Below are 24,872 nucleotides of genomic sequence, written 5' to 3' on the forward strand. Positions count from 1 at the left end.
TCACCTCGAATAGAAAAATGTTTCCCAGAAAGAATTATATCTCCCATTTTCATTTTTCATATAAATATAATTGAATCCTTGCTTTAAAAAAAGGTAAAAAAAAAAAAAACACACACACACAAACAAAATTAAAAGTCAAACTTAATTCTAATGGTTTATTTCAGTATCAAGGAGGTTGTCCTTGGTCAGTACGAGAACTTGGAAATGGTGAAATGTTCTTGAATATGTATGAGTTTGACCCAGATGCTTTCTAACGTTTTATATTAATAGTTGAAAAATTTTAGGACTGTATCAGTAGCTCCCTTTGCCACATAAGGACAGACTTATTTCCAGGTGCTGAATTCCCTCAAGATTCTTCCAGTTGAATTCACATTGCATCACTTTCTTTGTTCTTAGTCACTGAGGTCAGCTTTGTCTTTGTGATGCTGGCAGGCCAGGTCTGAAGACCGAAAGGTTGGGGGTCCCATGGGACCAGCCAAGAGAGTCCCTAGCTTCATGTAGGATGGAAATCAAGCATGAGCCAGCAGGAGCTGAAAGCAGTTTATTGAAGATATATGTATATGAGAGAGAGGTGAGGGGCGTGGAAGACGGGGGGGAAAAGTATGGACAGAGTGTCCAGAGGACTTAGAAAGGAAAAGAGCATGAGTCTTATTTTTTTTTAAGGATTTTATTTATTTATTCATGAGAGATACACAGAGAGAGAGAGAGGCAGAGACCCAGGCAGGTAGCCCAACATGGGACTCGATCCCAGGTCTCCAGGAGCATACCCTGGGCTGTAGGCTGTGCTAAACCGCTGAGCCACCAGGGCTACCCAGATCATGAATCTTATCTTTGGCTATTCTTATGAGGATGGTAGTCTGATATATGTGTCCTTTCAGGCATGGAGGGACCAGTTAGAACAAAGACAAGGGACCAGGTAGTATTTCTTGAAGTCAGGGGGTCTTGGTATTGAGATGTCTAGTTACAGGACCTGAAATGCACAAATGATAGCTTCCTTTGGGTCATTCTCATCTGATCCTTCCTTAGATGTTATTTATTCTAGAGAATTTTAGCCATTGTTCTAGAGAATCATTAACCCCTTGTCCTTTACAAGGAGGACATAGCCATTTGCATTACAAAGCATGTGGAGAGTGGGGTGGGGGTTTATGTTCTAGTGAGAATAGAAGCCAGAAGAGAAACAAAGGGGGGAAAATGCAGCTTTTTCTTTCCTGCAGTTCCCTTCTGTTTCTGTGTTTCATCTACATTATTGATACTATGTCATCAAAGAAAGTATGTCTTCTGATTCTGTGTTCCCAAATTTTAAGCAAATAATCTGAGCAAAAGTATTTTTCTGCCATGTTTGATTATGTCTTCAGATTTCTACCTACACCAAACTCTCTAAGGCTCTATCCTCTCTCCTGTTTACAGAAGCACTTCCTCTAGCCTTAAAAGTTAGTTCTGCTTTCTATGTCCAATTTTATCTTCCAGAATAGGAAAGGGGGGGGGGGGGCTTTGCCAAAATAGTTTTTATTTTGTTTTGTTTTTACCAGCATCCGTAATGGTGACTCAAGTTTTGAATGGAAAGCTTTAACTCTTGCCTATGGCTACAAGTATTGCCAAAAAAAAAATCACATCATGAATGAATACTTTCCTGTCAGTTTATACTGAGCAGACTTTCCTTTTCTCCCTCAGGAAGCTGAAAATCCCCCCTGATGTTTCAATTGACTCTTCAAAGACTTACCCTCAAGAAGGCCAGTGATCTTCTGTGTAGTAGAAAACATTTCTATTTTGCTCTCCTTTCTTAACAAAATCTTTTGAAAGTGAGGTGAATGAAGGCCCTGGATCTGATGGAATTGAGGACTTAAAGTAGATGATGACAAAACTTCTGTTGAGTCCGTTGGCAGAGTCTCTGAGCGAAATGCATGCTGATGAGGACAGCGATGAGTCATGATGACATACGGAGCCTCTTTGTTCATCAAAGCCGCAAACCAGATGTGTTACCAAGTCCTGCAAGGACTCCATCTGTGCCCAGAATATCAAGATTATCCTCATGGGGAAGTTTTCTTGGCAAGGAAACTTGTCACCATTTCGAAGACAGTGCGGGCCTTTGAAGTTTCAAAACAGGGCTCAGGAAAGAGAAGTTCTTCTTTGAAGTTTAAGCCTGCCCCCAGCAGCTACAAGTCAGTGTGGAATGCAGGGAGAAATGCAGGGGTTTCATCCACTTGCATGTTGAAAGGAAAAGGAAGAGTAGCTGCCAATTATTCTATGATGTGCATAGAAATGGGAGAATTTGAGTGTGGATTATGTTACTTGAATAAGACACTGCTTCAGATTTCTTCTGTGTCAAGTAACATACTAGCTTGACTGGTTCCAAGGTACACGGATTCCCCAAAGCTTCTCCAGTTGTGCTTAATAAATGATAAACAACTTTATTCAGTGCTTCAAACAGGTGTGTTTGGAAAAATTTCAAGATTTAGTCGAATCCCAACTTTTTTATTTTAGAAAAATCTCGTCACTATCTGGCTAGTGGAGAGGTCTTCCTTCAGCGTTGTTAGCTTCAGCAAATTTATTTGTGAAAGCCAACTCAAGAGGCATCTGGGTGGCTGAGTGGTTGAGTGTCTGCCTTTGACTCAGGTCATGATCCTAGGATCCTGGGATCAAGTCCTGCACTGGGCTCCTTGCAGGGAGTCTGCTTCTCCCTCTGCCTATGTCTCTGCCTCTCTCTCTGTGTATCCCGTGAATAAATAAATAAAATCTTGAAGAAAGAAAGAAAGAAAGAAAGAAAGAAAGAAAGAAAGAAAGAAAGAAAGAGAGAAAGGAAGAAAGAGAAAGAGAAAGCCAACTCAAAGGACACATTAAATTTTACTGTACTTCTTTTTCTTGAATATTTTCCAGTTTAGGCCAGAGTGCTCATAAATGTGGAAAGATGTCTATAACCATAAGTGCCAGAGCATGTTCACTCAAATTTATTTAGAATGAACCAATATCTGGACTTATAATTGACATTAAAATGTATGTTTCTTTAAAAAAAATAGTTTACTTACTTGAGAAAGAGAGAGAATGTGTGTATGAGCAGGGGGAAGAGAAAAGGGAGAGGGAGAGAATCTCGATTCCCTGCTGAGCATGGATTCCAACTGGACGCTGAATCTCACATCCCTGAGATCCATGACCTGAGCCAAAACCAAGAGTCAGACCCTAGCCAACTGAGCCACCCAGGTGCCCTTACATAGTTCTCTCTCTTTGTGATAGCCACAAGGAAAGCTTATTGCTATCTTGAAACACAAAGCAAATCATGTTTCCCCCTACAATGTTTTCAAGATTTAGAACCATATTTGTGGTCCACCAAAAATATGGAGCCAGTATTTTTGAAATCTTGATGACACTAAGTCAGTTTGAGCTGCTATCTTAAAGCTGCCAGCTGTTTTCTGATTTGAGAAGAACTATTTTCTAGATTCAGAAAAATACTCTCATTTCTCTTTTGCAAAGGTAAAGCCAAAATCTTATTTCAGAGAGCTTTGGACAGTATGGGAACTAAATATCTCTGAATGTGAAATGAAATTGACCTCCTTTGGGGTATTCATATCTGTGTAGATTTTTATGCTATTGTCTGGAAGAAGAGCCTGATGCTGATGGGGAGGAAAACATGATTTTCTTCCCTATTAGACCCTAGTGAAAATAAAAAACCTCAATAGGGAAGTCAGAGTCAAAAATTCCTGTGTGGTAAATAAATAAATCTTTAAAAGTGGGGGGGGGGGGCGGCTGGGGGCTTGCACTGCACCTGGCTGGTGCAGTTTGTTAGGCATCTGACTCTTAGTTTCAACTCAGGTTGTGATCTCAGGGTGGTGAGATAGAGCCCCATATGGGGCCCCATGCTCAGAGCAGAGTCTGCTTGGGAATCTCTCTCCTGCCCTTACCACTTGTGCTTTCTCTCTCTCTCATAAAATAAATAAATTAATCTTAAAAAAATATTCCTTTGTGAGAAAGAAGCTGGAACCTGCTATTAGACCAAGTCCCTGGGGTAAAGGATGAGGAAGTAACTGCATTAAGTTTGGCCTATGGATTCTAAAGGTTGTGACCATTTAAATATCTAAGTAATTTACCTTTTCTGTATAGAAATTCTCTTGTGATATCTCCTTTGCTTTTAGTAAAGTCTTACATATTCTAGAAATTTATCTCAGGTGTGGAATTACCCAGTGTTAGGAGGGAAAAATGGCAGAGGTCAGGATGAGGCTGCTTCTGAGATGGCCAGAAGTGACCTGTAAAGTAAGATGGAAGGCTGGGTTGGTTGCTCAGTTTTAAGCATCTGCCTTCAGCTCAGGTCATGATCTCAGGGTCCTGGGATAGAAATCCATGTTGGGCTCCCTGCAGAGCAGGGAGCCTGCTTCTCCCTCTGCCTCTCCCCCTGCTTGTGCTCTCTCTCTCTCTTTCTCTCTCTCTCTCAAATAAATAAATGAAATCTTAAAAAAAAAATAAAGATGGCAAGCTAAAGAGGTAGCCATGTGACCATGACCACCAAGACAGGATTGTAGCATATGGAGGCTTTCTGTAGGGCTCTAGAGACCCTCAGTGAATGGAACCTAGAGAAAGAGTGGACTGCCTGTGGTCCCATGGAGTGGATACTTGGACTCTTGTTCTGAGTATTATAGGGAATAAAGATACACAAGGGCTGAAATCATTGGGACTTGCGGCATACAAGAACATGTAACTTCATGACATGCAATCAATTTATGTCATCAACCCTAGTTCCATCTTATTTTTTCATTACTCATTCCTATAAATTTATGTATGTACTTAATTTTTCTGTGGTGTGAATTTATATTGTATCGAGTCTTTTTTTTTTTTTTTAAAGATTTTATTTATTCATGAGAGACATAGAGAGAAAGAGAGGCAGAGACACAGGCAGAGGGAGAAGCAGGTTCCATGCAGGGAGCCTAATGGGGAACTCGATCCTGGGACTCCAGGATCACACCCTGGACTGAAGGCAGGAACCCAGGGATCCCCAATATATCGTATTGAGTCTTGTAAATAACACCAGTAGGAACAGATGGTGTTGGCTAGAGCTCATGGTCAGAGAGGCAATAGTTGTGTTACTACCCTGTGCAGAGGCACCTTGGAATGGGCAGATCTAGAATGTTCCAGGAAAGAGAGAAAAACATTTAATTGGTCTCCTTTTTATGAGTGACCATGCAAATGCCCTTGTCAGTGATAGGGACTCCTTGTTGCCAAGCAGCCAGAGGTTAGGTGCCTGCTCTGCAGCAGCACTGGGAATACACCTGCATACCACCTGGAGACCTGGAGACCAGTGGGAAGTTTGAAGCCTTGCTGCAAGGGGAAGTTGGGGTTGGATGCAAGTTTCCCATTGGGAGAGGGAGTAGAGCCAGTTCCAGCCAGCTCACCATCTGCTAATCCAGGAGGAGCACCAGAATTTTAAAAAATTAATCCTTCTTGTTACTCTACAACATCTTTGGAAGTTATCTTAAATCCCTTTTGGAAGAAAGCAGGATATAAAAATTAATTTAAAATAAAGTGATCAGGGTGACTGCATGGCTCATTTGGTAAGTGTCTGACTCTTCAGTTCATTTCAGATCATGATCTCAGGGTTGTATGATGGAGCCCTGCATCAGGCTCCACACTAAGTATGGAACGTGCTTAATATTCTCTCTCCCCCTGCCCTCCCTTCCTCTTTCTCTCTCTCTTTCTCAAAAATAAAATAAAATTTAAAATAATAAAAATATACTGACAATATTCCCCCCACCCCCAAAAAAACCTGAATCATAATACCAAAAGAATATTGCCCTTCAGAGTAGTGCTCTTTAGCCAATGCAAGTAACAGTGTCTCCATAATTCAGTACATGCTTGGACTTCTCTATGGAAACCACCTTCGAAGCCATTTATCAAGCACAGAACAAAATCATTATTTTATGCCAACTGGACATTCTCTCTCAGTCTGCTGATCTTTATTCCTTCTTCCCTTCCTATTTTTTTCCTGTTGAATGCACCCTTCCCTTCTTCTGTATCTTCCTCATTTTCTATATGAGCACCAGTAACATCTTAAGAGGCCATGCTTAGGCTGGTACTGGTTTAGAAGGGGGAACCTCTGGGAAAGGGGGCTGTGAGATGGAACCAGCTGGGGATCAAGAAAGTGATTTGGATCCCAAAGAGGAGGTTGCTTGGGGTTTAGTAATTTGTATGCAGTCTGCAGAGGGACGTTTTGCAGCTGAGTGATGTACACATGAGTCATGGTAAGGTACAATCACAATAAGTTAAATAGCTATGAGTTTAGGAAAATCTGTAGAGAGCATCATATAAATGCCTTGTGTAGTCATTATTATCTTTGTTTTAAAGGAGACAGCAAGTTATTTGGGGGCCCAACAGAGCCTTGTTACAAAGACTTCTTGAATTTTAAAATGTTACTAGTTTTGTATATCTGAGGAGTTATGTGGGTTTTTTTTGTTTGTTTGTTCGTTTTTTTTTTTTTTTGGTCTTGCAGTAGTATCAGAAAAACATAAAAACATTCCCCCAAAACCAAAAATGCAATGGTGGAAAGCCATGAAAAAGACAGCCAGCAGAGGGCACATAGATTAGAACTAAATGTCTTGAGTCCACTGCCTTTCCTTTTCTTTTTTAAACTTCCTTGGGAGTAAGAAGTATGTCAAATATAGATTCAAAGGTCAGAATTTGAAATTTTTATATTCTTCTTTTTCTTTTAGGATTCAAGTATTTGTATAGGAGAATGAGTGAATTTTTAAAATAATAGTGAATAAACAATAATATACTTCACAATTGCCTTGATCCCATTCTTTTTGAATATGAAAATACTCTTTCCACAGTCCCTCTTACACTTGGCTCTTAACATTGTTTTCCTCGATTATCAAAACATGATATTCTGAAAAGTAGAGTAAAACAGCAAAAAGCAGAACAACAATAACAAAGCCCCATACAAAGAGCTCCTGGAGTTGAATACTAATTGCGATTTGATTTCTTTTCCTCCATTCTTTTCCCATGCACATTTTTCTTTTTAAAATTGTAAAGAAGCACTATAACAGGATTACTTTTTAAAGGACTATAACAAGATTACTTTTTTAAAAGGCAAATGTATAATACAATGAGATGTTTTCTTCTTAGTCTGCACACAGGGATCCAAGGTTTTCAAGACTAGACTTACATAACAGGCCTCAGAGGACCAGGGCAGTCACTTAGCACTGGTCAGCATACAAACTCACATCATATAACCCCCCAAATTATCATCTAATTGGGTTAGTGAGCCACCACTCATATGGAGCATCCTTATTGGCCAGACAGGTTTAACTTTCCTTATGTCCACTTATATATAGTTACAACTGGTTTAGACACGGACCCTTAGACCAGTATGTCATGGCTAAGGTAGTGGAGCTGATTTTCCTCAGCATAGAGTAGTCTCAATTTATGTAGAAATTAGACTATGTGGGAGTCCAGGTGAGAAAAGTTGATGTGCTTTATGGTGATAGCTACAAAAAAGATGGAAAAAAAAAAAAAAAAACAAGATTCTTGATTTATTTAGAAGACAGAGCCAACAGTATTTAAATGAGTATGAGAAATGAGAGGAAGGGAAGTCAAGGATGGCTTGAGCAATTAGTAAAGTGGGGAGGCCATTCACTGAGCAGGAAGGCTACAGGAGGAAGAGATTTGAAGGGGAATAAAAATACCATTTTGGATATATTTAAGTTTGAAGTTTACATTAAACATCAAACCAAAGATGTCCAGTGTACAAATCTTGAGTTTTAGGAAAGAGGTAACAGATAGAGGTACAACTTAGGAATCATTGAGGAGGTGGTGGAGTATAATACAGGATAGTACTTAAGAGTAGGCAGGCAAGTTGCAGCCCGAATGCCTGGGTTCAGGTCTTGAATCCATCCTCTATTAGCTGTGACTCTGGGCAAATTATTTAATTTCTCTGTGCCTCAGTTTTTATTTTAAGGTGGGGATAATAATATGAACTATCTCATAGCCCCATTGTGAGGGTTGATTAATATATGTAATATACTTAGAATGGGGCACAAAGTAGGGGGTGAGTCATTAGTCCTATTATTATCATATGATTATAGTTGATATTTAAAGCCATCGTTCTCCTGAACCATGATCACCTGAGTCTAGCCAGAGAAGATGTTGAAAAACTAAGACCTGAAAACACTATAATCTTAATAGACTACAGGAAGAGGAAAAGGGATCAGTGAAACAGATGAATGGGATGAAAAGGAAGAGAGAATAATGTTCCCGGAAGTGAGGTGGACATTCTCTAGAAGGAAGAAAATGTAAATGTATCAAGTGCCTTGAGAGGTTGAATAAGATGAAGCCTGAGAACAACCTGCTCAGTTTGGCAACATAGAGACACCCTAGGGGATGTTACAGGAGCCAGTGTGATGAGAAGGTACAGAGCAATAGAGTTCATATGCAAAGGATAATGTTATAGAACTACCTCTTTATACTCTAGAATTACACATTTTGGCAAGATTCCCCTACAGTGACAGCTCCTTAGAGCCTGAAATTTCTGAGGGAACAGCAAATTCATAATTCCCATGTCAGGCTCACTTAGGGCACACACTTATCTAGTGGAAATTGCCATCGCTACTTCAGAAGTTATTTTTCTCATTTTATTTTTTGCGGAGGTCATAGAATTAAATTTGCACAAGTTAAATGATGTGGTACCCCTATTATCACAAGCTAAGACAACATGAGGCACAAACAACCGCTCAGGGTGGTTTCCTCAAATGAAGGCTGGGGAGTAGCAGGTACTTTCAGTTTCATGGATTCTTCTGCAGTACATTTGTCACATGCCCTACTTTCTTCATGGTGTGAAATCATGAGAATTTCTCCATGTTTTAAACATTTTCAGAAACATCATTTTTAATCACTATTTAATAATTCGGCCTATGCCTGTTCTGTAATTCATTTAACCATTCTGCTTTTGTACATTGATGGTGTTTACATTTTTTAATTGCTGTAGGCACCACCAAAATAATGTCATGCATTAATCTTTGTCTTTGCTCTGATTATTTTCTTGTGGGGGGTGGTGGTTTTTGAAAGTGGGTGAAAGTGTGAATATTTTAAAGACTCTTGATGTGCTGTTAAATAGCTTTCCAGAAATACTGTGCTGTTATAAGATATACCAACAGAGATAGAGTGCCTATCCCATCACACTCTGGCCAGTGTTGAACATACATGTGTAAGTCATTGCTGTTTTTATTAGTGAAAAAAAAAGGTATCTTGCTGCTGTTTTAATTTTCAGTCTAAAGGTTAACATCTTTATTTGCTCAATAAGCATTGCATTTTTTTTTCTCTGAGACTTTTATGTTTCTGTTCCTTTGCACCTCTTTGGTTTTGATATCTATGATTATATGCTCTCTTGTTATTAGTACGACATCTCCTCCTTGTGACTGATAGCTTTTAAGATTAACACTATGTCTATCGCTATACTATCCTTAGACCCCTGAAAAAGCAATGGAGAAAAAAGTTGGCATTAGTAAGCATACAGAAATCATAGTTTTGAATTTAGTAGAAGGCTCAGTATTGCCCACTGTCAGCTTTAACCCAGTAGAGATTTGGTCCCTCCGTAGCAACTTTCTGGGGCTTTACAGGGATAGAGGATAAGAGGTGGCAAAACATTGAGAATAAGCTTCCACCCAGTTCTCACTGGGCAAAGGTAAAGATATGCAAGTTACATATGTTATATATGTAAGAAGATATATAAGCAAATATATAATGTAGGATAGTATGGAAGAAGATACATGCATTTGAAGATATACAAAAAGCCAAGCCATAGATCGGAAAATTGAGCTCAGTAATTCAAATGAAAGCAAATAGTAAACAACATTGAATACCATCTGAAAAATGACACCCTTGAAAATCCTATTTTGAGCTGTGTTTCACTGAACGAAAAGGATAGTTCACGGAGGGAGCTGATATATGATTCCTTTTGGGGCTCTCTCAGTTCCATTAGATATACAGAAAGATTGATGAAAATAATTGCACTCCAAGAGAAACTGGTTAAACGGTTGTGACTTAGAACATGAAATTATTAAAATTACCTAATACAAGAATTACAGCAGTAAGGATTTCATCAACTGCTTTAGGAATCACTGGAACATTTAATAGGAGTATCATGTTTCTACCAGGCAATCGTCTCTACTTCTTCAAGCTACTGAGATTTTCCAATCTAAACATTTTGTCTATCCCAGTGCTGACTCATTGAAAAGACTCTGAATTTCTGATACCATAAGTAGCGTGTCCAAGCTGGAATTATATATAAATGCAATAAGTGCTTTCCTGAGTTGTGTACAAATCAAAGTTTTACAAATTCAATGAAGTATTTTTTAACATGGTCATAGATTAGGAAATATATATTGTAAGCATCAACTAAAAGGAAAAATATAGTGTAGTGTTTTGTAAAGCAAAGAGCTATTTTATTCTATTTAAAGATTGATTGATTCATAGAGACAGAGTGTGCATGCAAGTGCGTGCACGCGAGTGGAGGTAAGGCAGAGGGAAAGAGAAAGAGAAACCCAAGCAGACTCCCTGCTGAACTCAGGGCTTGATCTCGGGAAATCTGAGCCAAAATCAAGAGTGGGACACTCAGCCGACTGAGCCACCCAGGTGCCCCACAAAGAACTATTTTATAAGCAAAGAACCCTCACCGAATTTACTGGCAAACTATGAACTTGCTCCAGTTGTTTCATATTAGGGGGGTTCAGTTCCCTCATCTGTAAAATGATGTGTCTTTACATCATTCTAGATGTATCTCTAAGGTTACTCCCATTCAGTGGTTCTGTGTGCTATTCTGAACACTATTCTAGATTTGAAAAGGAAACAATGAGCAAGTTCTTCTCTCTCCACTTTTTTTAATTTGAAAGTTTTTTGTTGTGGAATCTGTGTTAGCCAAATTGTTTATTGGAAGTGACTAAAATGAAACTCAAATGCTTATGTATGTGTGTGTTTGAGTGTGCATAAAGTTCATGTAAGGAAATTATGAGATGGACAGGGTTGGGGCTGGCCATATAGGATGATGGAAATTCTTTAAGGACTCTGTCTCACTTCTCATTCTTTCTACATGTCAACTTTATCCTGCAGGTGGCAGGGGAGGATATGGTTGCCAGTCTCTCTGGGGACATATTCTTATAGCTCTTGGCAAGAAAAGAAAAAGGAACCCAAGAAGAACTATGATTGGACTGACTTACAGGACACAGCTGTCCTGACCCAGCACTGTGGCCAGGTGTATGAGGTGTGATGAATCGCTTGGCCAGCATGGGCAGTGGGTACTCCCTCAATGATAAGGAACAACAGTTCTTCACTGGGAGGGGGATATGTTATTAGTGGAAGGAGGGCAGAGGTCTAGGTAGACACAAATAATGGATGTTCATATGATAATCATGATTTCCTGTGGATGTTGATGAAGATATTTTTATGTGTAGAGAACTTTAGAATTTATAAAACACTTTCACATATACCATGTCTGTTGGTTCTTACAGAAATCCCATGAAATTTTTGGTTACTATTTCCATTTTACAGGTGAGAAAACAAGCTCAGAGTCCAGCTAGCATGTGTTGTAGAAGTGATCAAGCACTTAATTAAGATTTAATATAATTTAAAAGTAGTCTTCCAAACTTTAAGTGGGTGTTTTGCATTGTCACCCTGTAGACAAATGTGGTTCCATTATGTTTTAATATTTCTGATAAATTTTTATATGATAAAATAGTATTTCCTTTTAAAGTTCATTCCTGGGGCACCTGAGTGACACAGTTGGTTGAGTGTCTGACTTTTGGTTTTGGCTCAGGTCATGATCTCAGAGTCATGGGATCGAGCCCCATGTCGGCCTTGGCGCTCAGTGCAGAGTCTGCTTGAGATTCTCTTTCCCTCTCTCTCTGCCCCTCCCCCTCTGCTCTCTCTCTCTCTCTCAAATAAATAAATCTTTAAAGTTCATTCCTAAGCAGGTGCAAATGCTTTAAAGATGTACTTATAGCCTTCCTTTCATTCCCTTTGCCCAAATTTGCTATTTTTCCTCCTACATTCCCCCAGTGTCTTGATCTTTCTTGCTCGTTGACAAAACCTAAAGTGACTAAGGAGCACACATCAAGCAGCCCAATTTTGTCTTCTATATCATTCAATGCCTCCAGCTGTGAGTATGTAATATGACCATCTTTGTTTAGAGTGATTCAGTCTTGGGGGCACCAGTTTTATGTGTGAGCTTTTTACTTTTGATTCTTGTGGTGTTACATTAAATATACCACTTGTTTGTAGGCTTAAGGCATATCCTGGAAGAGTAGAAATGAGGAAGACTTGTCTTTAGATAAATTATGGTTCTAATGTGAGTTACCACTTTCTAATGTCTGAGCTTAGAGGTGTCAGGGAAACCGACTGTCTCTGAGTGATACAGAGTAGGAAATTCATTCTGGGTAGAGAACCTGCTACTCCTGGGTCTGGTGGTCCTGGCATCTGCCTCACTGTCATCCTTACCATATGTCTGTGGAGATCCTGGATGATTTCCACACCTACATCAGTAATTATTCCACACCTTTAGTTTCTTTCCACATTTTCCTTCACTCTCTCTGAGCCACTGACTCTTAAGGTTGTACTGTAGACATTACATTCACAAGTATGTGTTTCAAAATCTCTGTTTGAAGCATTCTTCTCTCTACCCATTACCTCTTAATCCTTTCTCCTCAGTTACTCTGGTATTCCACTGGGTCCTCATCCCACTGGGGTTCTAATCTTTTGTCCTACTATGTTTTCTCTTTCCCTTACATACTTCATGTTCTCACTTCTCTTCTCACATAGCTTAGAGTCTAGAGACCACCATTATGACTACTCCCATATAAGCCTCTTTAAGTCCCAAACCTCTTTTCTTCTCTCATCATTGCCTTGAAAAATCCCTACTCAGTTTAAACCTATCTTTTATTCTGTGCCTGCACTCAAGCCAAACACTGAAGAGAGAGAGAGAGAGAGAGAAAGAGAGACAGAGAGATAGCAGGATAGAAGCTGTAGCCATATTATAATCTAGACTCAGAAGTTGCATCACCTCTGTATTCTATTAAAAGTCAGTAAAAGGGTGCCTGAGTGGCTCACCAGATTAAGCATCTGACTCTTAGTCTCAGCTCAGGTCTTTATCTCAGGGGCATGCCCTGAGTTCAAGTCCTGCATTGGGCTAGGAATGGAGCCTGCTTTAAAAAAAATTAAAAAAAAAAATAAGTCAGTAAATCCAGTCAAGGGTATGGATACCAGGAGGAGAGACTCATGGGGGGCCATCTTAGAGGCTGCCTAACATATCTAGTTGCCAGTGACCCATTTCTCACCAATGCCAACAGGCATTTCTGTCCTCTGCTCACTTAACTTCTCAGTGGCATTTGATACAGCTGATTACCTCTTCCATAAGACATTGAGTCTCTAGGTTTCTGAAACAGCCTATTGGTTGGATTTTCCTTATCAATTTCTTCTCTACTGAACTCTAAATATTAGAATGCTTTGAAGACTATGCTCTTGGCCTTGTTATCTTGAGATATACATTCTTAGGTGATCTCATTCTACCCCATAGCTTTTAATACCATCTAGGTGCTGATAAGACTCAAATCTGCGGTGCTCCAGTGCCTTCCTGAATAGCTCTAGAATCATATATCAAACTGCTTACTCTACATTTATTTCCACTTAGATACCTGATAAGCATCTCAAACTTCACATATCTGAAGAACTATTGATTTCTCCCAACTCTACCCTCCTCCCCCATCTTCTTCTACCCCAATATCCCCCACTGCTCAAGTAAACACCATGGATTTCAGCTGATGCTTGACCTTGATGATAGTTGATGCAACGGTCAGAGAACAGGGGTACTGATTCTGTTCAAGTTTTAGAGATTTGTGGAGCATGAGCTTTGGAAAGACACAGAACATTACTATAATCATAGTAAACATATAAATACTGCTGTTTATAATACTACTACTTGGATACTTGGCATTATTTTAGATGGATTAAATGTATTTACTCATAATTCAGTCCTTCCAACAATTATAAAAATAAGTATTATTATTATTCTCATTTTGTAGATGAGGAAACTGAGACTCATAGTTTTCAGATTGTATTTAATTAAGGTCTCACTTTTGGTAGGAGTTAGGATTAAGTTCAACTGCAAGTGACAGTAGTGGCTAAAACATGTGGTAAACTTTATTTTCCTCCCACAGGCCACATGAGGCTGGTATGGTGGCTTCATATTCATCAGACTCTGTGGCTCATGTTGCTCTCTATCCTCCGCATAAGGTTTCCATCTGATAATCTAAGGTAGTTGCCCTAGCATGTGTTTTCATGGTCACCTATCTGCCAACAGAAAAAAAAAAAAATAGGAAGAGGGGAGAGAAATCCCTTCTCTTAAGGATACTTCTTGGAAATTATTCCATTGTCTTAGTCCATCAGGCTTCTATAGCAACTTAACCATAAACAAGGTGGTTTATAAACAACAGAAGTTTATTTCTCATGGTTCAGGGGACTGGGAAGACTATGATCAAGGTGCCAGCAAATTTGTGTCTGATGAGAGCTCTCTCCCTGGTTCATAAACAGCTGTGCCTTCCTGGTTCATTGATAGCTGTGTCCTTACATGGCAGAAGAGGTAAGAGAGCTCTCTGGGGTCTCTTTTATAGGGGCACCAATCCCATTCAGGAGGGTGCCTTGGTGAACTCCCAAAGGCCCCACCTCCTAATACACTTGTGGGTTGGGATTTTAACGTATGAATTTCAAGAGGACACAGTCTATAGCACTACTTCTACTTGCAATCATTGGCTAGAACTTAATCTTCAAAGCCTTGCACAGCTGCAAAGGAGATTGGAAATGTAGTCTGCCACAATAAGGATGCAAACCCAGGGTCTGTGTGGCTCCTGAGGTCATATTCTGTCATCCCACACTGCCTCTGAGTACCTTAGCAGCTGAAGTTTCCAGAGACAGCTTTACCATATAACCTGTGGCTTGCAACCTATGTGCCTCTTTAACTCAGCCTCTGTCACTTACGCTACTGGTGAGGGCTTATTTTCTCAGCTTCTTGTTTCCTCAGCATTTTGAGTGCCTTTTCATTTAAGTAAGCTAGCTCTGTGCTCAGCATGGGGCTTGAACTCACGGCCCTGAGATCAAGAGTTGCATGCTCTACTGACTGAGCCAGCCAGCCACCCCTTGAATACTTTTATATACTCATTCCATATGTTATAATTACTTGTTTTCAGTTTTCATGAATCAAATATTGGCTAATTGGTAATGTTTATTACACGAATAACTGACTTAATGGACAACACAATTTTGTTTATGTATCTCCAGCACATTGGCCTTTTACAGATATTTAACAGATACATGTTTATGGAATGGATGGATGGATGGATGGATGGAAAATCAACAGCTTTTCTAACTCAACATTTTTTCTTATTTTAGATAAGCACAGTCTACATTCCCAGTTTTGCCTTTCCCTTCAGTGCTGGGAGAAGAGAGAAGAGAAAAGAAAACAGGAAAAGGAGACAAGGTATTTTTATATCAGTTCTCTCATCCCCGAGTTCCTTCTCTCACTTTAGTGTGGATGCCACAATTATGAATTTTTCTATTCAAGTAGGCCTTGATAACACCTCCTGGGAAATGTCTTGAGGGTGCCACATTCAAGACCAAATGGCCAATGTAATAGTGTTTCAGAATTTAGGAATTGGGGAAGTTACAGCTAATTTTGTTCAGTGAAAGCATACATACTTCTCTTTGTGACATCTTCAGTGAAAACCTACATAAAATGTTATATTTCAAAGCCCTAAAGATGAAATAAATTTTTTAAAATCCCCTATGAGGTAGTACTGGTAAATTCACAGCTATTTTAACCCTGTGAAGTACACATCATCACATTCCTCATGAAAAACTCCAGCAAGAGCCCCTGGCATGGTTTGAATATAAACATGTAGCAACTAAATGACTTTATCAAGCTACAATCCCCTGTGCTCAGCATTTAGAGGAAATCAGCAGCTTAACCAGGTTTTTTTTTTTTTTTTTTTTTTTTTTTTGCTGAGCAACGGGGGGCCAAAAATAAAACACTATTACATCAAACTGCAGACAAACAAAAATCTGACTAAGTTCGCTATCTTCTCAGGGCATTTCTGTACCTAATGAGCACAGCTGAGCCCAAAGGCATCAAGAGGTTTCTCACCATTAGGCAATGGGGTGGAAGATTATCTAATATTCCTGGGTGGGCATCCTCAGTTCTTTTGGGTAAAATAGGGGGAAGATCAAAAGAGGATGCAAACATTTTTTAATCAATGAAAGAGAGAATGGATACATTCCTCTGACCTTTTCAATTGCAGAGAAGATATATTATCTGCATTAATTAGCATGTTGAAAAATTCCTTCTGGATTGCTGAGTGCCTTCCTATGAGTAGTGGGAAATATGTTTGTAATACGGCATACAGCAATCTGTCATAAAGAGCTAATTTTTTTGGACATCCTCTCTGAGTATGCATGAAATGTGAAGCAGCTTAGCGAGTTATGTTGCATTAGTCTTTCTAATTGGTGAAAAAGGTTAACATGTGTCTAACAACATTAGTGCACAGCGCTTGGGTTTTGAAATGCCAGTTTGCTTAAGATACTGAGTGTTGTTGAACAGAAATTCTTCGGGAGGTAATATAAATCATCATCTCTAGTATAGTTCTTACTTGTTGAACACTAAACAAATGATTTCATTTAATTCTTGGAGGGAAATACAACTAGTATCATCATCATTGAACAGATAGCAAAAATGGAGGATTGAAAAGATTAAGTAATTTGCCCCTAAAACACAAAGAAGGTAAAGTCAGGATTTAAACCCAGGTCAGTCTGACTCCCAGAGCCAATACCCTTTACCACACTTCAGTATTCCCTCAGGTTTTGTCCTTACTGGGCACCATTGTGAGGGTTACTTAGCTTTACTCTGCCTCCATTTCCTTGTCTGCGAATTAGAGAATAGTTTTGTGTTATTGGGATTGTGAGGATTGAATTATGTACTGGCTATAAAACATTCAGTAAAATGCCTTATTACACATACCATGCTATTATTATTCTTTTAAATTATCACATTCAAGGGTTGGGAAGAATCTAATTATCACCTGCTTTTCTCATTTGGTGAGGAGGAGGAATAACTGAGTAAATGTTATTTATTGCCAGCAGAGCTCACATTCATGGTCCTAGAATGCTGGAACTTGGAAGACTCCACATTAAGCCTTCTTTGCAGTAACTGGTGAGGAAACACTGAGACCCAAAGAGCCAAGTCATCCTTGGGGTCATAGACTGGGAGAACTATGCCCTTGGTGAAACTATTTTCAAAACTACGAATGAGCCTCTCCATGTGAGTACAATGAACTCTTAGCTTGTATTTTATTGTCTCAATGTGCCATCAACAATTAGTTATCAATCAAGTATATGCTATGTCTAACATTTTTTCCTGTTTATAAATGTGAAAAATGAAATTTTTACTTTCTGAAAACTTAAAACTCCATAGCCTATGAAAGCTTACACTTTTTTTCTGAAGTATATTAAAAGAAGCATAGTACAGTGCTCACTTCGGCAGCACATAGACTAAAATTGGAACAATATAGAGAAGATTAGCATGGCCCCTGTACAAGGATGACACACAGATTTGTGAAGCATTCTATATTTAAAAACTAAATAAAAAATAAAAGAAGCATAGTACAGAATACTTTTAAAAACCAATTTGAGAGAACAAATCCAGAGCAATCACAATTTTGTTTTGATATATATATTATTTAAAGCTGTGTTTTATAAAGGTATTCATTTTTATCCTGCAAGTCCTATAAATAGCTGTTAAAAACAAGAATTCTTGGGGCACCTGGGTGGCTCAGTCAGTTAAGTGTCTGACTCTTGGCTTTAGCTCAGGTCATGATCTCAGGGTCACGGGATCAAGTGCTCCATGTCATGGATTCTGCTTGAGATTCTCTCCCTCTCCCTCTGCCTCCCCCCTATTCATGTGTGGGCTCTTTCTCTTTCTCTCAAATAAATAAATAAATCTTTGAACAAAAACAAGAATTCTCAGTTAAAATGAGTAACAAATACACATCCTCATTATATTTGATTTCTAAGCATTGGTCACAAATGGAAAGGGCCTGAGATTTGAGTCTATTATGTTCTCAACACTTTAAAACATTCTCATTTAATCGTCACCAAGCCTATGAGGCAAATATTGTGCCCATTTTAAAATGAGACAATGGAGGCTCAGAGATGTTCAGTAGTTAACTTACTGAACATCACAGAACTTCAAGGGGTAAAGCTGAGATTTTAACCTGATCATTTATGATTCCTGAAGCTCAAGGTTTTCCCATTATTCTAGTTTGCTTTGAACAAAATGTATTCGAGATTTATTTTTACCATATACGTTATTTCCCATCCCCCTTTTCATTTTACCGATTGTATCAGTTGCAGGCCAGGCAGGGAAAGAGGAACTGTGTATTTTAGAAATCATGACTTCAGTTGAGGAGTTAGAGCTTACGTGACTATAGGGAGTTGCAACAGGAAAGCCTGGGCAGGGGGTGGTCCCAGGGTCAGAGAACAATATCTAGGCACTTTCTCTGAAGCACTGCTATACACAGTAAGTCAGAGCTTGTGGGAGAATCTCCAATACTTTGTATGTCTGGCTGCCAGCATGAGATTGCAAAGAAGAACCTTGTAGGAGGGTCTGTGGAAGCTTCCACCCCCACATCTGCAGCCAGGTATGTGGTGTTCATTTTACCTACAACTTGGGGTGTGTATAATGCATGCTTATGGGATAAGGCACAGAGTCAATGGTTGACAAACAATCTCTGGTGTTGGTCTTGTCAGCCTCATCCCAAGCCTTCCCCCCCTTTTCTTCAGCATTTCAAATTGTATTTGTCTGGTAGTATGTGTGTGAGAATCCAGTTGGATAAAGAATAGGACAGTGCCGAGGACTGTGCCAGGCACAAAATAGATGGTCAGTGATCACTCTTCTTCTGGGCCATCAAAGCAGAACCAACTTGAGCTTGAATTGAAGCAGAGGATGAATTTATCCCAGGTTGGCTTTAGGAAGCTCAGAGAATGTTGAGGAGGGCTAGATCAGCTGGAAGGCACATGGACAGGAACAGTACCAACCACCCATGAGTCTGTCCCAGAAGCGGCCCTGTCGCAGCATTATCTAGGCACACATATCAGAACCGGCAAAGTTGATGCTGGCCCTGGATTCCAGAGTTACCTCCACCGTTGTACCCAGGAACAGAGGCCTCTGTTATGAGCCACCACAGGAAATGTGTTTCATGCTCCTGTATTCTCACCCTGTTCTCTTCTAAATCAAATCTCACATGGGCATGTCTGACCAGCAGGGCCTAGACCACACACCATGCCCTTACTGCAAGGGAGGCTGGAAAAGCAAGGGAGAGAAAGGGGTAATTTGTCTAAGACTGATTCTCTCTGCAGGTTTCCTTCTAGGACACGAGTTCCTCCCCTGGAAGCTTGCTGGAAACTGGCTATAGGCCAGTGGCTTAAAGCAGTCAGTTCTGGCTACCTATGAGGCTCAGATCCTACACTGATTCTACCAGAGGAAGGGCTGGTCCTTCTGGAGTCTTAAATGCTGCTTGGTTGCTGGGGTTCAAGCAATAGTTTATCATTCATACAACTACAACTGTGAGCATTGGTCCCCAGCTTTCACCGTATATCAGAGAAAGGCCTGATGTTCCCCAAAGCCATGACAGATGAGGGTAGGGATGGAGCCTGCTTTCTGCCATGCCCTATGACTATGGTCCCAGATGCCTAGTTACCCAATGAGACGGGCCAGTGCTTCTCTAATCACGTAGCTCATAAGCCCCATAGCCCAAGATTAAGGTCACTCTCTGAGATTTTGCTGTATGGCCTTGTTAAATCTCTGTGCAATGCTTTAGAACTGCTAAAAAAACAAACTGAGGAATATTAAACATGTTTGAGAGGTTATTTGAGCAAAAATCGATTTGACTTGGGTAGTGCCAGATTGTAAGTGGTTAGGAGCACTCTGTCCACAGGAGCCAGAGGGAAAACTTAATGGAGAAAGTGTGGAAATTATTTAGTTGGCTACAGCTTAAAGCCTACTTGACTGTTTGTGATTGGCTGTCTTTAGTATTTTGATTTCATAACTTTGAGGCATTTGTAAAAGTAAGGTTTAGATTTGGATTTGCTTATATTGGCTGCTGGGCATTAGAGTCACTCCACTCTAACAGCCCCTTTGTTTAATGCATTTAACAGAATGCAGTGGCTAAAGGGACCGGTGTGTCTGCTGCTGTTTCTATTTTTGTGAGGTTCTTTCACTTTTTCGGTCAGTTAGTCCCCATGTGCGTATTGAGTGGAATTGTCCCATTTTGCACAACTGCAAATGTCTGGTTTCCACCTTTGGGTGGGTGGGACTTTCAATGTGTAAAATCACCCAAATACAGGAAAGGTGTTCAGAGATGTTGGGTGGCCACAAAGCTTGAGGTACCTATTACCCGAATAAATGCCAATTCCTAATTAATTCTCCTTCCCTCTTCCTTACTGGTGTATTCCTGGTGGTGAACCATTACTGTAAGAGACTAGATTTTGACATGAGGCATACCCAGTGCAGGCTCTGGTCGCAGTTCTGCTACTGCTAAAACCAACAAGGCCTTGGGCAGTTACCAGGATCTCAGGACTCTCTGTTCCCTATTTGTGAAATAAAGCACATCAGGAAGGCATCTCTCAAAGGGTGGTTGTTACAATTAAATCAAAGTATGCAAAATCTTACCAATATGTCAAGCACACAATAAACATATGAAAAATGCCAGCAATTCTTAAGAGAAGACTTCAAGGAAAGTTCTTTTCTGCTCTTGACTCTTAAGGGCTCAACCTCATGATAGTTCATTCTGTTCTTGGGCCAACACTACCCCAAAACTAAGTTCCAGTGGCGATTCTGGGAAAGCTCTTCACCAAAGGGAGGACAGGGAGGAGAGAAGAGACTGGAAAAATATATAAGGCTCATGGCAGTTCACTCCTATTTATCGTAGGTAGACAATAAGCTACCTCAATTTGAAAATCCAAAAGTGCAAGGCAGTGTGGTCCCGGGCAAAAATGGGCTTGAGGCGGGTGGTCTCAATCCACTGTTGAATTCTAGCATTACTTTTTACTACCTATGGGACCTTGGGTACTGGCACTTAAGATCTACTCATTTATTTTTTCAGCCACTCAGTTGACAAATACTTATTGATCATCTACTGTGTGCCAGACTATGACTGGTGTGAACAATACAAAAAATTCTGTAAGGGAGACAGATGTGATGGCAAATACTCTTGAGTCACTGTGAATGGTGTGACAATAGAGGTTCTTACAAGCTAGAGCAACGGCATGTAACAGAGGACTCTTGTCTTCCTGAGTGCAGCAATAGCTCAGGGAAGGCTGTACAGAGTAGGCAACATTACAGCTGGATTTTAAAAACTGAGTAGACATCTTCAAGGCAGACAGTGGGGAAAGGACATTTCCAGACAAGGAGAAAAGACTTTCCCCTTACAACAGATTAATCCTGACCTTAGAGAAATCAGAGGGCCTAGATAATCAATAATCAGATATTTTTTAGTGGATAAAGCCTTTAACAATGAAAAACTCCTTATCAGCAACAGCAGTGACAGCAACAAAAACAGCTCTGGTGGTCCTCTGGTTAAGTGTCAGTTCATAGGATCTGGCCTGGGCGGAACAGGTGCTCTGTCTATTAAATAAAGGCTCACTCTGGAAAAGGATATTTATTGGGTCACTTGCCTTGGTCCCTGGATCTGTCAACCTCCTGTTGTAAATATCATAATATCAATCAACTTTGTACTGGTGAGCAGGGTCTCTAGAAAAGGCTAGAATTCTAAAATAGGACAAGAGTGTAATGTAAGGTAATCACTACATTACAATTAAGTCAGAAGGGAAGGAGGAACAGAAATGGGCTTTGTGAATTAGCATTTATGAGATGTATGAGTATGGTTATAGGTATAACATATCCGATACAGAAAACCAATATAGCTTTATTTCCACCCTACGTCATAGTCTCTTACAGTCTTTTGCCTCCATGGCTAAACCTTAAGGCTCACTAGTTTAGGAGGAGAGAGAACAAATCCTACCTAGGAAAAAGAGTCATTGAGTCTCAAAGTTTATAGCAAGCCTTGTAAATAAGACATTTTCTTAATAAAAGAATCTCTTTCATAGATACAGAGAATGGAACAGTGGTCTTAGAGGGGAGGGCAGTTGGGGGTTAGGCAAAATGGGTGAAGAGGTCAAGAGGTACAAACTTTCAATTATAAAATAAATAAGTCATGGGGATGTAATATAAAGCATGGTGACTGTACTCAATAATATTGTAGCATGTTCTTAAAAGTCGCCAAGAGAATGAAATCTAAAATTTCTCATAACAAGAAAATTTTTTTTTCTGTAACTTTCTGTGGTAATGGTTGGTAACTAACATTACTATGGTGACCATTTCTCAGTGTATACAAATACTGAATTATGTTATACAGCTGAAACTAATAAAATGTTACATGTCAATTATACCTCAATTAAAAAATGGAATATTATACATAAAGTTTCAGACACCTGGTTTACTTATGATATGCTTATTTACACAGAAAAATATAAGTATTTATTAAATAAACTTAGATGTTTGTTCTTTTTTGCAAAATAAATAATAAATACAAACAGAGCAGTTTCTAAATTTCTTTAACTCCCATTTGACAGCTTGAGTGTCAAGCCTCCTGAGACTTGACTATGCTTAGAGAGTATCTTAGTCAGTTTGGGCTATTATCACAGAATACCATAGAATACCATAGACTGAGTGACTTCAGCAAAAAACATTCATTTCTCAGTTCTAGAGGCTGAAGGTCCTGGATCAGGATGCCTTCATTGTCAGCTTCTTGGTAAAGGCCCTCCTTCTGGTTCACAGCCCACTTCCTTCTTACTGTATCCTCACATGGGGGAAAGAGAGAGAGAAAGTGAGCTCTGGTACCTTCATGTCTGTTTAAGGCACTAATGACATCTGACCTCATCTAAACCTAGTTACCTCCCAAAGGCCCCAGTGCATACCATCCCATTGGAGATTAGGGGTTCAACATATGAATCTAGGGCTTCACCACAACAGGGAGGTATTACTCAGGATATGATGGAGAGGAAACAAAATGCCCAGCCCTTCTTGCTCAGGTGTGGTGCAATGGGAGGGAGGCAGAGATCTAGCCAGGCAGAGGCATGTTATGATTCTGTTTTCCCTTCTTGAAGCTGCACTCTGATATGAGACCTCAGAAATATTCAGCCAAATAGGAGAATATTATGGGAGTTAGAGGTGGACTATGATGTGGGTCAGAATATGCTACCTCAAAATATCGTGCCTTGGCATATTGAACATTTTAGGCTGAAGTGACCTGAGAAATGGCAGAAGCAAGGACTCTCAGAGCTCCCACATCTCTGCCCAAGCAAGTCAGTAAACCCTCATGTGAGAGGTGCCCTCCTTGTGCCAGGAGGAAAGGAACAAGCTTGTCTCTGAAGATAAAGGGTAATGAGAAGAATCTGGATGAACAGACCTTGCTAAGTTTCCCCCCAGTTTACTGCCTTTAACTCATACCTGTCCATCCTATCACATCTTCTCATGACTTTCTGCTCTTCAGCAAACCTCATATAAAAATCCTCAGGTTTCACCATTCACTTGGGTCTTCATTTCCTTACAAAGGTTCCAGTGTTAAATAAAATTTATATTAAATAAATTTCAGTGCTTTTCTTTTGTTAATCTCTCTTTTGTCAACCAATTTACATGGTTGTAAGGGAGAGGGAGAACCCAGCAGGGTAGTAGGAAAAGGAATGTTTCCTCTCCTACAATGGCCTCTGACCTGGTGCTAGAGGAAAGCTGTAAGCCTAAAGAACTGTCACATGGGACCTCTTCCAGTATGACACAGGAGATGGTGCAATGTGGTAGAAGGTGATAAATGAGTGTGAAGTTGTACCCTGTGAGGTGCTCCGATGCCTTGTATGGCATTCGGGGAGCCCACACGTTCCCTCACATCCTAGTGAGTAGATGCCCATGCTCTGAGAGAGCACCTGAGCTGTACAGAGCCAAAGAAGCCTCTATGCAAAGACTTTGTAACTGAAGGAAGATGGCTGAGACTTCCTTTGTGAGAGGCAGCATGTCATCTCAAAATGTCTACTGGGTCATACCTCAGTGGTCACTGGCCTGGAGGCTAAGCAGAACAGACATGTTACATCAGAGGCCTGCAAGGATCTAGGAACTGAGCTTTTGAAGTGTATCCAAAGACCAGCACAGCATCAGTATCACCTGGGATCTTGTTAGATATGTGGAATCTTGGGTTATCACCCCAGATTCTGTGAACCAGAATCTGTATCATAACAAGGTATATAGAATTTTCATTTCACATTTAAGTTCCAGGAGCCTTGATCAGATATTGTGTGAATCCAAGGGCCCTGCCTCTCCTTTACAACCCACCATGAGATATATACTACCATCACCCTCTACAGCCATGTGTTGTCTTAGGGAAGAGCAAAAGAAGGGGGAGAAAATGTGAAAGACTCCGTGTTATCCAAAGCAGACTCAACTATCTGAAGAGACTCTCTTAAGTTCTTGAATTCAACCAAGTTTCCTGGATTGGACCAAAACTGGCCCCCTAAGATTAAACCAGAGGCGGAAAAATAATGGAACTACATTTTCTTTGATCAGCACCTTTTGAGGGTCATGGTCATTCATTTTTCTTTTATTAGTCATGATTCTTTCTCACGCAGACCAGAAGAATAATACACACATTGTGTGGTTTCTCATTTGCTGTTTCATACCGCTCACTTCTTTTTACAGTCTTTTGTGCATTTAACTTTTTGGACTCCCCTCTAAATTGTTGAATCCGTGGGTGTATGAC

At 39.9% G+C, this 24,872-nt stretch overlaps 1 long non-coding RNA gene and 1 other non-coding gene across 2 annotated transcripts; both read left to right on the forward strand.

Annotated features, from left to right (window-relative positions):
- The first annotated feature begins 436 nt into the window (after nucleotides 1–436).
- Nucleotides 437–2,411, forward strand: LOC125756054 (uncharacterized). Its single transcript, XR_007414015.1, has 2 exons — nucleotides 437–571; nucleotides 1,672–2,411. It is a non-coding gene; the product is annotated as an uncharacterized LOC125756054 (long non-coding RNA).
- A 15,124-nt stretch (nucleotides 2,412–17,535) lies between these two features.
- On the forward strand, nucleotides 17,536–17,642 carry LOC112650639 (U6 spliceosomal RNA). Its single transcript, XR_003130332.1, has one exon. It is a non-coding gene; the product is annotated as a U6 spliceosomal RNA (small nuclear RNA).
- The last annotated feature ends 7,230 nt before the right edge of the window (nucleotides 17,643–24,872 follow it).

This window comes from Canis lupus, chromosome 11 (genome assembly GCF_003254725.2).
Source record: "Canis lupus dingo isolate Sandy chromosome 11, ASM325472v2, whole genome shotgun sequence".
NCBI lineage: Eukaryota > Metazoa > Chordata > Mammalia > Carnivora > Canidae > Canis > Canis lupus.